General features: G+C 37.2%; 1 pseudogene; it reads left to right on the plus strand.

The window, feature by feature from the left end:
• The first annotated feature begins 2,881 nt into the window (after positions 1-2,881).
• Positions 2,882-3,634, plus strand: LOC145510387 (pyridoxal kinase pseudogene; annotated as a pseudogene).
• The last annotated feature ends 9,024 nt before the right edge of the window (positions 3,635-12,658 follow it).

Consider the following 12,658-nt stretch of genomic DNA (forward strand, 5'->3'; position numbering starts at 1 on the left):
TCCAGAGCCAATCCATAACATAGAATTGACTTTGTGAAGTAGTAACTCAGACTGGTCCCGAGGTGACTTTGTGGCCAAAAATTCACACTGTACAGTTAATACATTAAAATGTGTCATAAATTTACAGTAAAGCTGATGGAGATTTCTAGTGCTACTAGGGATTTGAAAGAAATAAATGAAAATCTCCTCTAGAGGAGAAAAGCTTCATTTTAGGACTCAGAATTCTCATGGATAATTTCCCCCCAAAACATAAGTAGTTCTAAGAAAAATTAATCAAAAAGTATTCAAGGGAATGAGACACTATATGTAAGAACCACCAAAAAGACAAAAAAAAAAAAAAAAAGAATCAGATCACAGAAGTAAACCATGAATTCATCAAATATTCATATTACTAGAATAAAAAGTAATTATGCTGGCTAGAATTAAAGAAACAAAATGTAAGTTTGAATCTATCTTCAGGAAACTGGAAACAATAAAGGAAACAAGCAGCTTTGGAAAAAACTCAAAGAGAACTTAACAGAAAGTTAAAATATAAAAATGAAAATAGAAGTTCAATGAGTGACTATAGCAGATCAGACACAATAGAGGCAAGGCGTTACTGCAATTGAAGCTAGGTAAGAAGAAAGCACCCAGAACGTACCATAGAGTAGAAAAACTGAAACTATGAAAAGGTTAAGTGATGGTGAGAATAACTGAGAGAGTCTGACATAGTTCAATCACTGGTCCATCAATTACTAGTCCAGATAAAGTGAAAGGAATTAATTGGTAAACAGAGTGTGGCTGAGAATATTCTATAACTAATGTAAGATGCCACATATTCTATAACTAATGTAAGATGCCACACAAAAGATTTAAAAAGTCCAGTGTGGGGTTTACAGAATAAATTAAAGAAATCCATACAAAGAAATATTTTAATGAAACTTCAGACAGCAAGTAAAAAGATAAAAATATTACAATGAGAAAGAGGAAAAAGGTTCTTTTCAAGGGAATAAACACTAAATAGTTTACTTCTTAATAATAAAAATAGAAACCATGAGATAGAGTTCTTTCAATTTTTCAAAAAAACAGATCACACCAAATATCATAGACAATCGAAAAGAGAAAATCCTCCAAACTCATTCTACTATTCATGGATATGCCTGATATTAAACCCAGAAAAATATATTACCAGAAAGGAAAATTCCAGAACCGTTTCACTCATTAATATAGATGCAATATCCTAAACAGAATGTTAGCAAATGGAATCCAAATGTATTTTTCAAATAATATCTGTTGGCCAAAAAGATACACCAGTTATGGGAGATTAGGTCAATATTTTCAAAGTCATACACTTAATTCAACACATTAACATATCATAGGGGAAAAACGTGATCATCTATTTAGATTGAAAAAAGTGTTTAATAAAATCCAATACACATCATAATGAATATTAGTAAGCAAGAATTTATAGCAGAACATCCTGAATCTTATAAAGAGAACAGATCTAAAATAAATACCATCCTGAAACATTAGAATAGTTTTCTTTATAATCAGGACTAAGACAAGGATACATAGTACCAATACTTTTATGAAACACTGATTTGAAGACTTAAGCAAGTGTAACAAGAAAAAGAATGAGACATCAAATGTAAAATAGGAAATATATTATTTACATAGAAAACAAAAAGAGTTTGTAAGTTACTATAATAATAGTGAGTTTGCTAATTTATATAATCAATATATCGTAATACAAACTTTGTCAGTTGGGTCTCTAATTAACAGTAATAAACATTTTGAAACTACAATGAGATACTATAATTTACAATACTCTATCAATAATCTTTTAAAATGTTTAAGACTGCTAACAGGGAAATTTTTAAAACTTTATGAACAGATATTTATTAGCATCTAAATATGTGGAGTAATATATCATGTCTGTGGTAGAAAGACTGATATTTGCAAATAATATATCTCCTGATAAAGATTATATCCAGTACAATTCCAATGTACACCAAGGTTATTCATGAAACATAATCTGATCCTAAAACTTTACATGGAGGATTGAAAGGCCAATAAGAGCCAGAGAACAGAGTGAAAGGCACTGCCCATAAAGTTATCAGTAATTATTATAGAGCTACAATAAGTGAGAAGTGTAAACTGGTACAAGGATAAACAAAATATTAATAACAACTGAAATAGAAAACTAAGAAGCATAGCCACACATGTTGATACATGACAGAGGTGAAATTTCAGATCAGTTGGGAAAGGAAAATATTTAGGGAAAAAACGACTATCCATATGGAAAAAGGATAAAAATTGAATCAACTTCATTCCATGTATAAACATAGAGTGCAAAAATTTAAGGACTTAAATGTCAAAAATGAAATGTTTTAAGTGTCTGGTAGAAGAACCTATTTTAAAAGATTTTAGATTTAGGGCCATGAAAATTTCTATAAAATACCTTTAGGGACTTCCCTGGTGGTCCAGTGGCTAACAATCTGCCTTCCAATGCTGGGTACAGGGATTCCATCTCTGGTTGTGAGCTGATTCCACATGCCTTGTGGTTAACAGCCTGCGTGCCTCAACTAGAGAGCCGCCTGCTGCAAACTACAGAGCCCACTGCGCTCTGGGCCACAACCAGAGTCAAGCCAGGCAGCTGCAAGGAAGGGTCCACGTGGCTAATAGGGAGAGCTCGGCTGCAGCAACTAAGACCCAACACAGTGGAAACTAATTAGATACGTGTATTTTCAAATAAATAAAATACCTCTAGAGAGGGAGGCTGCCTGGCACGCCCACTCAGAGCTTGTCCAGAGCCCAGGCCCTGCTTGTGGCAGAGATGCTGACTCCGCCCGGCCTCTGCCTCAAACCCCACTTTCCCTCCACCGCGCCCCACCCCCACTGCATGGAGGAGGTTCGCCAGGTGCTCTCCATTCAGAGCCACAAGGTCTACAGCTCTGCCCAAGTGAGTGGCCACGCTCCTGCTGCAGGTTTTGCAGTTTGAGGTAGATGCCCTAAACTGTTTAGTTTTCAAACCACACAGGCTACTCACACTGGACGGGCCGAGAGCTGAACTCAGATGAGCTCCAGGAGCTATATGATGGGCTAAAGCTGAACAAGATGAACCAGTATGACTACATGCTCCCAGTTACACGAAAGGCTTGTTCTTCCTGGCCATGGTGGTGGGCATCGCGCGGAGCTGAAGCAGCAGAACTCCAGGCTTGTGTGCACATGCAGCCCCGAGATGGGACACAAGTGGAACAGAGCAGGTCCATGTCCCACCGTGGGGATCTCCTTCCTGTTTACACAGAGAAGTCGTGCAAGTTGCAGACATCATCACTCCCAGTCTGAGGCTGAGTTGCTGGGTGGGATAAAGCCAAGTAAAAGTCTTAGTGGTGATGGACATGCTGCACTCAGCGGACACTGACAAGGTGATCATCACCAGCTCGGACCTGTGGTCCCCAACAATCTCAAGGTGGCCTGTGAGAAGACTCCCGTCGGCTGTGCCCCATGTTCTGCAGCAGACCGTCAAAATATGTGCAAAAGCCACTCTGGGGAAAGACTGAAGCACAGCCTGGCTCAGTTGGAGCTGAGGATGATCCAGAGCAAGAAGGACATAAAGAACCTAGAAATCGTCATTTAGGCCAAGATGCTGTGAGGGCCATGTGAACCCACCTCCTTAACGACCGACTTTATGTATCTCATTTTTGTTCATGTGAGAAATGTAACTTTTGCCTTAGAGCTGTGACAAAATTAAAATAAACGATAGACAGAAATACAGATTTTGTAAGAATCCAGGGTCTTATTTAATTTGGGATTCTCAGATGACATCACCCTAATGGCAGAAAGTGAAGAAGAACTAAAGAGCCTCTTGATAAAAGTGAAAGAGAAGAGTGAAAAAGTTGGCTTGAAGCTCAACGTTCAGAAAACTAAGATCATGGCATCTGGTCCCATCACTTCATGGCAAATAGAGGGGAAACAGGGCAAACAGTGTCAGACTTTATTTTGGGGGGCTCCAAAATCACTGCTGATGGTGACTGCAGCCATGAAACTAAAAGACGCTTACTCCTTGAAGGAAGGTTATGGCCAACCTAGATAGCATATTTAAAAGCAGAGACATTACTTTGCCAACAAAAGTCCATCTAGTCAAGGCTATGGTTTTTCCAGTGGTCATGTATGGACGTGAGAGTTGGACGGTGAAGAAAGCTGAGTGCCACAGAACTGATGCTTTTGAACTGTGGTGTTGGAGAAGACTCTTGAGAGTCCCTTGGACTGCAAAGAGATCCAACCAGTCCATCCTAAAGGAGATCAATCCTGGGTGTTCATTGGAAGGACTGATGTTGAAGCTGAAACTCCAATACTTTGGCTACCTCATGCGAAGAGTTGACTCATTGGAAAAGACCCTGATTCTGGGTAGGATTGGGGGCAGGAGGAGAAGGGGACGACAGAGGATGAGATGGTTGGATGGCATCACTGACTCGATGGACATGGGTTTGGGTAGACTCCGGGAGTTGGTGATGGACAGAGAGGCCTGGCGTGCTGCAATTCATGGGGTCACAAAGAGTCGGACACGACTGAGCGACTGAACTGAACTCTAAGAAAAAGAGATAAAGAGTAACTAATAACAAATCTGGTATAAAATTTACCATTTATTTAGAATGAAAAATCATAACAAATTATTATTAAGAGCTGGCAAATACCACAAATGGGCTTCCCACGTGACGCTAGTGGTAAAACTTGCCTGCCAATGTGGGAGACTTAAGAGAAGTGGGTTAGATCCCCTGGAGGAAGACATGGTAACCCATTCCAGTATTCTTCCCTGGAGAATCCCATGGACAGAGAGGCCTAACGGGCTGTAGTCTATAGGGTCACCGAGAGTCAGACACACCTGAAGTGACTTAGCACACACACATCACAGATACCATAAGCCAAAACAAACAAATGAACTTTAAAAGTCTCCTTTTGGACATATCTTTATATGTCCCAAACTTTTTGGCTAAATATTTTGCATTGCTCTTCATATAATAAAGATTTTGGAAAATTTTTAGTGAACAGAAAGAAAAATAATTCCAATTTTTTAAGCATGATTGAAGTTTGTTTCTAATATTGGTAAAGTAGAAAAGTTTCAATTTTATGGTTTATTATTAGTAATATCATTTAAACTTTTTTTTAAATTTTTGTCAAAATTAGGAAAACCTATCTATTTGTTTTATATATGAGCTGTGAGGTTTCAGAGCCTTTAAAATCTTCTTGTACAGGGAAATACATTAAAGAATTATGTATTCATTAGCCAAATTACTTACAGACTCATTGTGTGGCATATTTTATGGTATATTCATCAATGTTAGTATTTGGGTCACATCAGCAGGAAACCTTTCTTTTTTTTAGCATGAACCATACAGCTGCAACTTAAAAGACAAATGCATCAAATATACTAAGATGTGCTCCCATGTGCTGAGATGCATAAAACAAGGGTGGACATGCTGGTGTACTTATTTACAGCATGTTTACAGGTTTGTGCCCTACTGAACACTGAATTCTGTTGTGTAAGGTACTTTTTTAAAAGTGTATATTTATAACTGTACATGTAAATTATTGGAAATGTACCAGACAGGACAGAGCTTCTGTTTTGAATAAGCACAAAGAAGTACAACATCTTCTACATACAATTTGATTGGAAGTTTTTTTTTTATAAGTAAGTTCCTACATTCATGTTTTTCAAAACATTTTTCTCCTCCACTTCACATATATCTTTGCTGCCAGGGACTGTAGGACAAGTTCATATGGCACCTCAGCCTTCAGGGCCATAAGTTCTGTGTGGTGAAGCCAGAAAGACTATACCATATGTGGTTGGAGAACTCTTAGAAGGCATTCCTACACCAACAAGGCAAACAAGAATTAAAAATCCAAGAAAGTAACTCTATAAACCACATAAACACAATTCTCTACTCCCAAAGTACTTATCTCCTTAGCTGAATCCCCCGAAGTTCCATGGCCATGCTATTGACACTGACCAGTTAGGGAAGTATGACTGTGGAAAAACTGAATGGAAAAAAGTAACAATCAGTCAATTACAGTCAAAAAACCTTTTCCTGCATATTTAATCAAAACATAAGGTAAATGAATACATTGTCTAAGGACTTTCAAAGGGCTGTGTTACTGATAGGAGAAAGGTTTAGAATTAGAAAATAGATACTTGAGAAAAAAAGAATTCTTAAAAAGTTATAATTCACCATATTCTTAAGAAAGAAAGTGGTTGTAGTTGAATAAATAACACAAAATAGACTTTATGTCAAAAAGTAGAGCTAGTTATTGAAGAGAATAAGTATAATTTTCCAGAAAAATATAATCTGATAGACAAAGTCCCTGAAAAACTATGGACAGAGGTTCATGACATTGTACAGGAGGCAGTGATAAGCCCATCCCCAAGAAAACGAAATGCAAAAAAGCAAAATGGTTGTCTGAGGAGACCTTACAAATAGCTGTGAAACAAAGAGAAGTGAAAGGCAAAGGAGAAAAGGAAAGATATACCCATTTGAATGCAGAGTTCCAAAGAATAACAAGGAGAGATAAGAAATAAAAAAGCCTTCCTCAGTGATCAATGCAAAGAAATAGAGGAAAACAATCCAATGGGAAAGACTAGAGATCTCTTCAAGAAAATTAGAGATACCAAGGGAACATTTCATGCAAAGATGGGCTCGATAAAGGACAGAAATCGTAGGGACCTAACAGAAGCAGAAGATATTAAGAAGAGGTGGCAAGAATACACAGAAGAGCTACACAAAAAAGATCTTCATGACCCAGATAACCACAATGGTGTGATCAGTCACCTAGAGCCAAACACCCTGGAATGTGAAGTCAAGTGGGCCTTAGGAAGCATCAATATGAACAAAGATAGTGGAGGTGATGGAATTCCAGTTGAGCTATTTTGAATCTGAAAAGATGATGCTGTGAAAGTGCTGCACTCAATATGCCAGCAAATTTGGAAAACTCAGCAGCGGCCACAGGACTGGAAAAAGTCAGTTTTCATTCTAATCTCAAAGAAAGGCAATGCCAAAGAATGCTCAAACTACCGCACAAATTGCACTCATCTCACATGCTAGCAAAGTAATGCTCAAATTTCTCCAAGCCAGGCTTCAACAGTACATGAACCATGAAATTTCAGATGTTCAAGCTGGATTTAGAAAAGGCAGAGGAAACAGAGATCAAATTTCCAACATCCGTTGGATCATCAGAAAAGCCAAAGTTCCAGGAAAACTTCTACTTCTGCTTTATTGACTATGCCAAAGCCTTTGATTGTGAGGATCACAACAAACTGGAAAATTCTTAAAGAGATAGAAATACCACACCACCTGACCTGCTTCCTGAGAAATCTGTATGCAGGTCAAGAAGCAACACTTAGAGCTAAACATGGAACAACAGACTGGTTCCAAATTGGGAAAGGAGTAGTCAAGGCTGTATATTGTCACCCTGCTTATTTAACTTATATTTGGGTCTCCTGCATTGCGGGTAGACGCTTTACTGTCTGAGCCACCAGGGAATCCCTATGTGCATACTAAATCATGAGAAATGCTGGACAGGATGAAGCACAAGCTGGAATCAAGATTGCCGAGAGAAATATCAGTAACATCAGATATGCAGCTGACACCACACTTAAGGCAGAAAGTGAAGAAGAACTAAAGAACCTCTTGATGAAAGTGAAAGAGGAGAGTGAAAAATTTGTTTTAGAACTCAACATTCAGAAAACTATGGATTGGCATCTGGTCCCATCACTTCATGGCAAATTGTCCCATCTGGTCCAGTCACTTCATGGCAATTAGATGGGGAAATAATGGAAACAGTGACAGACTTTATTTTCTTGGGCCCCCAAATCACTGCATATGGTGACAGCAGCCATGAAATTAAAAGACACTTGCTCCTTGGAAGAAAAGCTATGACCCACCTAGACAGCAAGTAAAAAGCTGAGACATTATTTTGCCAACAAAGGTCTGTCTAGTCAAAGGTATGGTTTTTCGAGTAGTCATGTATGGATGTGAGAGTTGAACTATAAAGAAAGCTGAGTACCGAAGAATTGATGCTTTTGAACTGTGGTGTTGGAGGAGACTCTTGAGAGTCCCTTGGACTGCAAGGAGATCAAACCAGTCCATCTTAAAGGAAGTCAGTCCTGAATGTTCATTGGAAGTACTGATTGTGACGCTGAAACTCCAATACTTTGGCCACCTGATGTGAAGAACTGATTCCTTGGAAAAGACCCTGGGAATGATTGAAGGCAGGAGGAGAAGGGGACAACAAAGAATGAGATGGTTGGATGGCATCACTGACTCAATGGACATGAGTTTGAGTAAGCTCCAGGAGATGGTGATGGACAAGGAAGCTTTGCGTGCTGCAGTCCATGGGGTCGCAAAGAGTCGGACATGACTGAGTGACTGAACTGAACTGACAGTTAGTTATTGAGGATAATAAGTATAATTTTCCAGAAAAATATAATCCTTTAATGTTAAAGAATTTTCAATATTCAGGTAAAAACAAAAACTTAAAATGTAATAAGAAAAAATAGACAAATACATGAGACAAGTACAATTTTCTTATAAACTTCTATGGGATATAATTCACATAACATAAAATTCACTTGTCTGAAATATAGTTTTTAATGTTCACAGAATTGTGCAAATACAATCACTATCTAATTTCAAGATCTTTTTTTTTTTAAATCACACTTCAAAGAAACTCTATACACATTAGCAGTCACCACAAAATTTCTCTTTTCTTAAGCCTTTGGCAGTCAGTAACTCTTTCTATGGTTTCATGAATTCTGGACATTTCATTTAAATGAAAAGTACGATATTTGGTCTTTTGTAACTGGCTTCTTTTACATAGCATGATATTTTTGAGGTTCATCCAGGTTTTAACATGTACTAATACTTCATTCCTTTATATAAGTGTATAACATTCCATTGTATGAATATACCACATTTTGTTCAACCATTTATTTTAGTGGAATTTGGTTTGTTTCCATTTTTTTGACTATTACAAACAATGCTGATGTGAAAATTTGTGTGCAATTTTTGTGTTGGCATGTGTTTTCCATTCTCTTTGGTACATCCTTAGAACCACTGCCACATATAGCCTTTGTTTAGTCTTTTGAAGAACTGCCAAACTGCCATCCTCAGCGCCTGCACATTTTACAATTTCACAAGCAGTGTTTAATGGTTTTAATTTGTCCACATCCTTGCCAGAACTTGTTATTGTGTGTCTTTTTTTGTTTCAGCCATTCTAGTGCTTGTGAAGGGGCGTCTCACTGCAGTTTTGGTTTGTCTTTCCCTAATGGCTAGTGATACTCGCCTCTTTTTTCATGTTTTCATGTGTTTATTTGCTACTTGTATATCTTCTATGGAGAAATGTCTTTTAAATTTTTACCTATTATTTAATTACATTATTTAACCTCTTCTTGTTGAGTTATGGTTTTATTTTATATATGTAGGATGCAAATTCCTTATGATTTGCAAATATTTTCTTTCATTCTGTAGGCTGTTTTTTCACTTCATTGGTGGTACTAAAGCACAAATTTTTTTTTAGAAGCCTAAGTTATCTATTTTCTCTTTTGTTGTTTGTGCTTTGAGCATTATAAATAAGAAACCATTTAAAGGTCATGAAAACCGTCTTCTGTGTTTTCTTGTAAGAGTTTCACATATTGAACTCTTAAATTTAGGTCTTTGATTCATATTTAGTTAGTTTTTACATATGATGGGAGGTAGACATCTGGATATCTCATTGCTCCAGCACCCCCAATGGCTCAGCAGGTAAAGAATCCACCTGCCAATGTAAGAGACACAGGAGACACAGGTTCAATCCCTAGGTCAGGAATATCCCATGGAAGAGGAAAATGGCAACCCACTCTAGTATTCTTGCCTAGAAAATCCCATGAACAGAGGAGCCTAGAGGTCTACAGTCGCAAATAATCAGACATGACTGAGCAACTAAACACATGCACACATTTATAGAAAGACTTCTGTCCTTCCCACCACCCCTCCCCACAACTGAATTGATTTGGCACCCTTGTCAAAATCAATTGACGGTATATGTAAAAGTTTATTTCTGGAGCTTAAATTCTATTCCATTCATATGGAATATGTCAATCCTTATGCAACTATCCTATTGTCTTGATAACTAGCTTCCAGTCAGGAATTTTAAATTCTTCAACATTTTTAACATTTGTTTTGGTCATCTGATGTCTGTGTGCTAAGTTGCTCAGTTGTGTCTGACTCTTTTGTGGGCCCATGGACTGTAGCCCACCAGGCTCCTCTGTCTATGGGATTTTCCAGGCAAGAATATTGGAGTGGGTGTCCCACTTCCTCCTCCAGAGGCTCTTCTCCACCTTGGGACCTAACCCAGGTCTCTTGTGTCTCCTGCATTGGCAGGCAGATTCTTTACCACTAGTGCCATCTGGGAAGTCCAACCTATTGAACAGATATTCATTTGATAAAGTGACTTAAATGACAAAATGGAGTGGTTTCAAGGCTATGAAGAAGTTAATTTGGATAGGCAAAGGAACCTGAGTATTATGTTTAACTGTTTAGTTTTATCAATTAAATTCATTTCCTATAAAATGTTTTAAAGTTTTATTTTTTTAATCTCATCACTGATTGAATACAAAAGTAACCGTTGATGATATATATTTGTTTGACCCAGGTTTCATTCCCTCTCAGAGTTTAAAAGAGTGGGTTATGTAATCCCTGCTTGATATTTATTGGAACAGATACAAAATTTGCCCAGAGAGCTCCATTGTATAATTGTTTTCTATCATCACATCTCTTGTACCTAAAGCCAGGCTAGATGTACAGGGCCATCTGAAGCCATTTTAAAAATTATTTTATTTTAATGAAGATGGTCTCTTAGTTAAATGAATGCATTTTTTGTGCTGCACAGTGACTTCCTCCCAAAAGCATTCCATTCATCTAGGAATAAAGACACCTGACGTGTCTTCGTCCTGAAGGTAGGACTCATGAATCTGGGCATGAGCACCACAAATTCAATTCTATTAAAAGTAATGAAGTAGGAATGACAGCACAATTATCTGCAAATGGTTTGCGTCTGTTCAGGTTTTTTCACAGTTGAGGCTAATAGCTGCTGCAGGCTTATAAAATTTCTGTGCAGCAAAGTCTTACTATAAGATATATATCTGAACTTTAACTCATAGCTGGCTTTTACTTATTTATTTTTTTCAAACAGACACCCTAAATCCTACCTAGAAGATGATTTTGGTCTCAAAATTAATCACCAGAAATGTTGTAGAGAGTTTCCAGCTCACAATATTTAGAGAGAGTTTAAAAATAAACACACTTTTCTGTTTATAATGTAGTGATGGCAGTTGTAGAGTTGGAGATAGTTGTTTTACTAGTTGTATGACTTGAGACAATGTTTTTCCTGTTTGTATGACTTGAGACAAGTTACTTACATTGTGCCCTGGTTTTGTCAAATATAACATGGGGGAATAGTGATCACCTAACTCTTAAGACTGTATTAGTAATCTTATGTGAATACTAAAGGAGATAAACTTGTACAAAATTTAGTTTACCACTGGCCATGCAGTAAGTCATTAAATAGCTGTTAACTTTTATCAGTAATAGCAAAACCAAATAATATATTGACAAAATTTTATTCTAAGAATATCTAGATTTAATTTTATTGATAATAATTTGTAAATTATTTCTTTTCTTCTATGACTCTGTTACACAGACAAGTCAGGGTAGCAGAATCAGTACAGAAAAGATAGTTGTAAGCAGACTTCTAAGATGATCTGTAGTGACTCGTGCCTCCTGTTATTCGTATCATTTTATGATCCCCTTCACTTGTATGTGGGGTGAACCCAGTAATCTGCTTCTAATGATTTGAACCCAGCAAAGGCCATGGGATGGTACTACCAAGACTAGATTCAAATCTGTCTGTCATTTGCTAACACACTTTTCTCTTGTCTTCTTGCTTGATAGTTCTGATGAAGCAAGGAGCCCTGTTTTGAGTTGCACTATAGAGAGGTCCAAGTGGCAAGGAATTGAAAGCAGCCACTGACCAACAGCCAGTGAAAAACTGAGGCCCTAAATCCTACCAACAGTTTGGTGAGTGAGCTTGAAAGTGGACCCTTTGTCAGTTGAACCTGACAATGACTGCTCTTCTGACTGAAATCTTGACTGATTGCAACTTGAAACAGAGTACTCAGCCTAGCCTCGCTTGGATTCCTGACCTACTGAAACCATGAGATAATAAACATTGTTGTCTTAAGGCAATCTCAGGGTAATATTTTATGCAGCTATAAATAACTAATATAAGGAGGAAGGATTTGAAACTTTTTGAGGTTTTTGAGCCATGTTTTCCAATAGCTTAGACAATCTTTAAAGGAGAATTAGGAAATATGAATTAGGATCTTTATGTATAAACTCTAAAGTGACTGTTTTGTAGGGGAGATTATACTTACTCTGTTATTTTTAAAATATAAAGCTTGCTTCTGTTTTTTTTAAGTATTCTGCTCCCATAAAAATGATTCCAAACAAAAATTATTTTAGAAACTGTCTCTGTGACCAACTGATGTATTTATGATATTTAAAATGACTGCTTCTGTGGTTTTAAAAGACTTTATAAAGATTTATATATAATTTTTCTGGAGGGAAATTGGCAATAAAAAAGGATT

Source organism: Giraffa tippelskirchi, chromosome 1, assembly GCF_054371585.1.
Source record: "Giraffa tippelskirchi isolate mGirTip1 chromosome 1, T2T-mGirTip1v1.2.pri, whole genome shotgun sequence".
NCBI classification, from domain to species: Eukaryota; Metazoa; Chordata; class Mammalia; order Artiodactyla; family Giraffidae; genus Giraffa; species Giraffa tippelskirchi.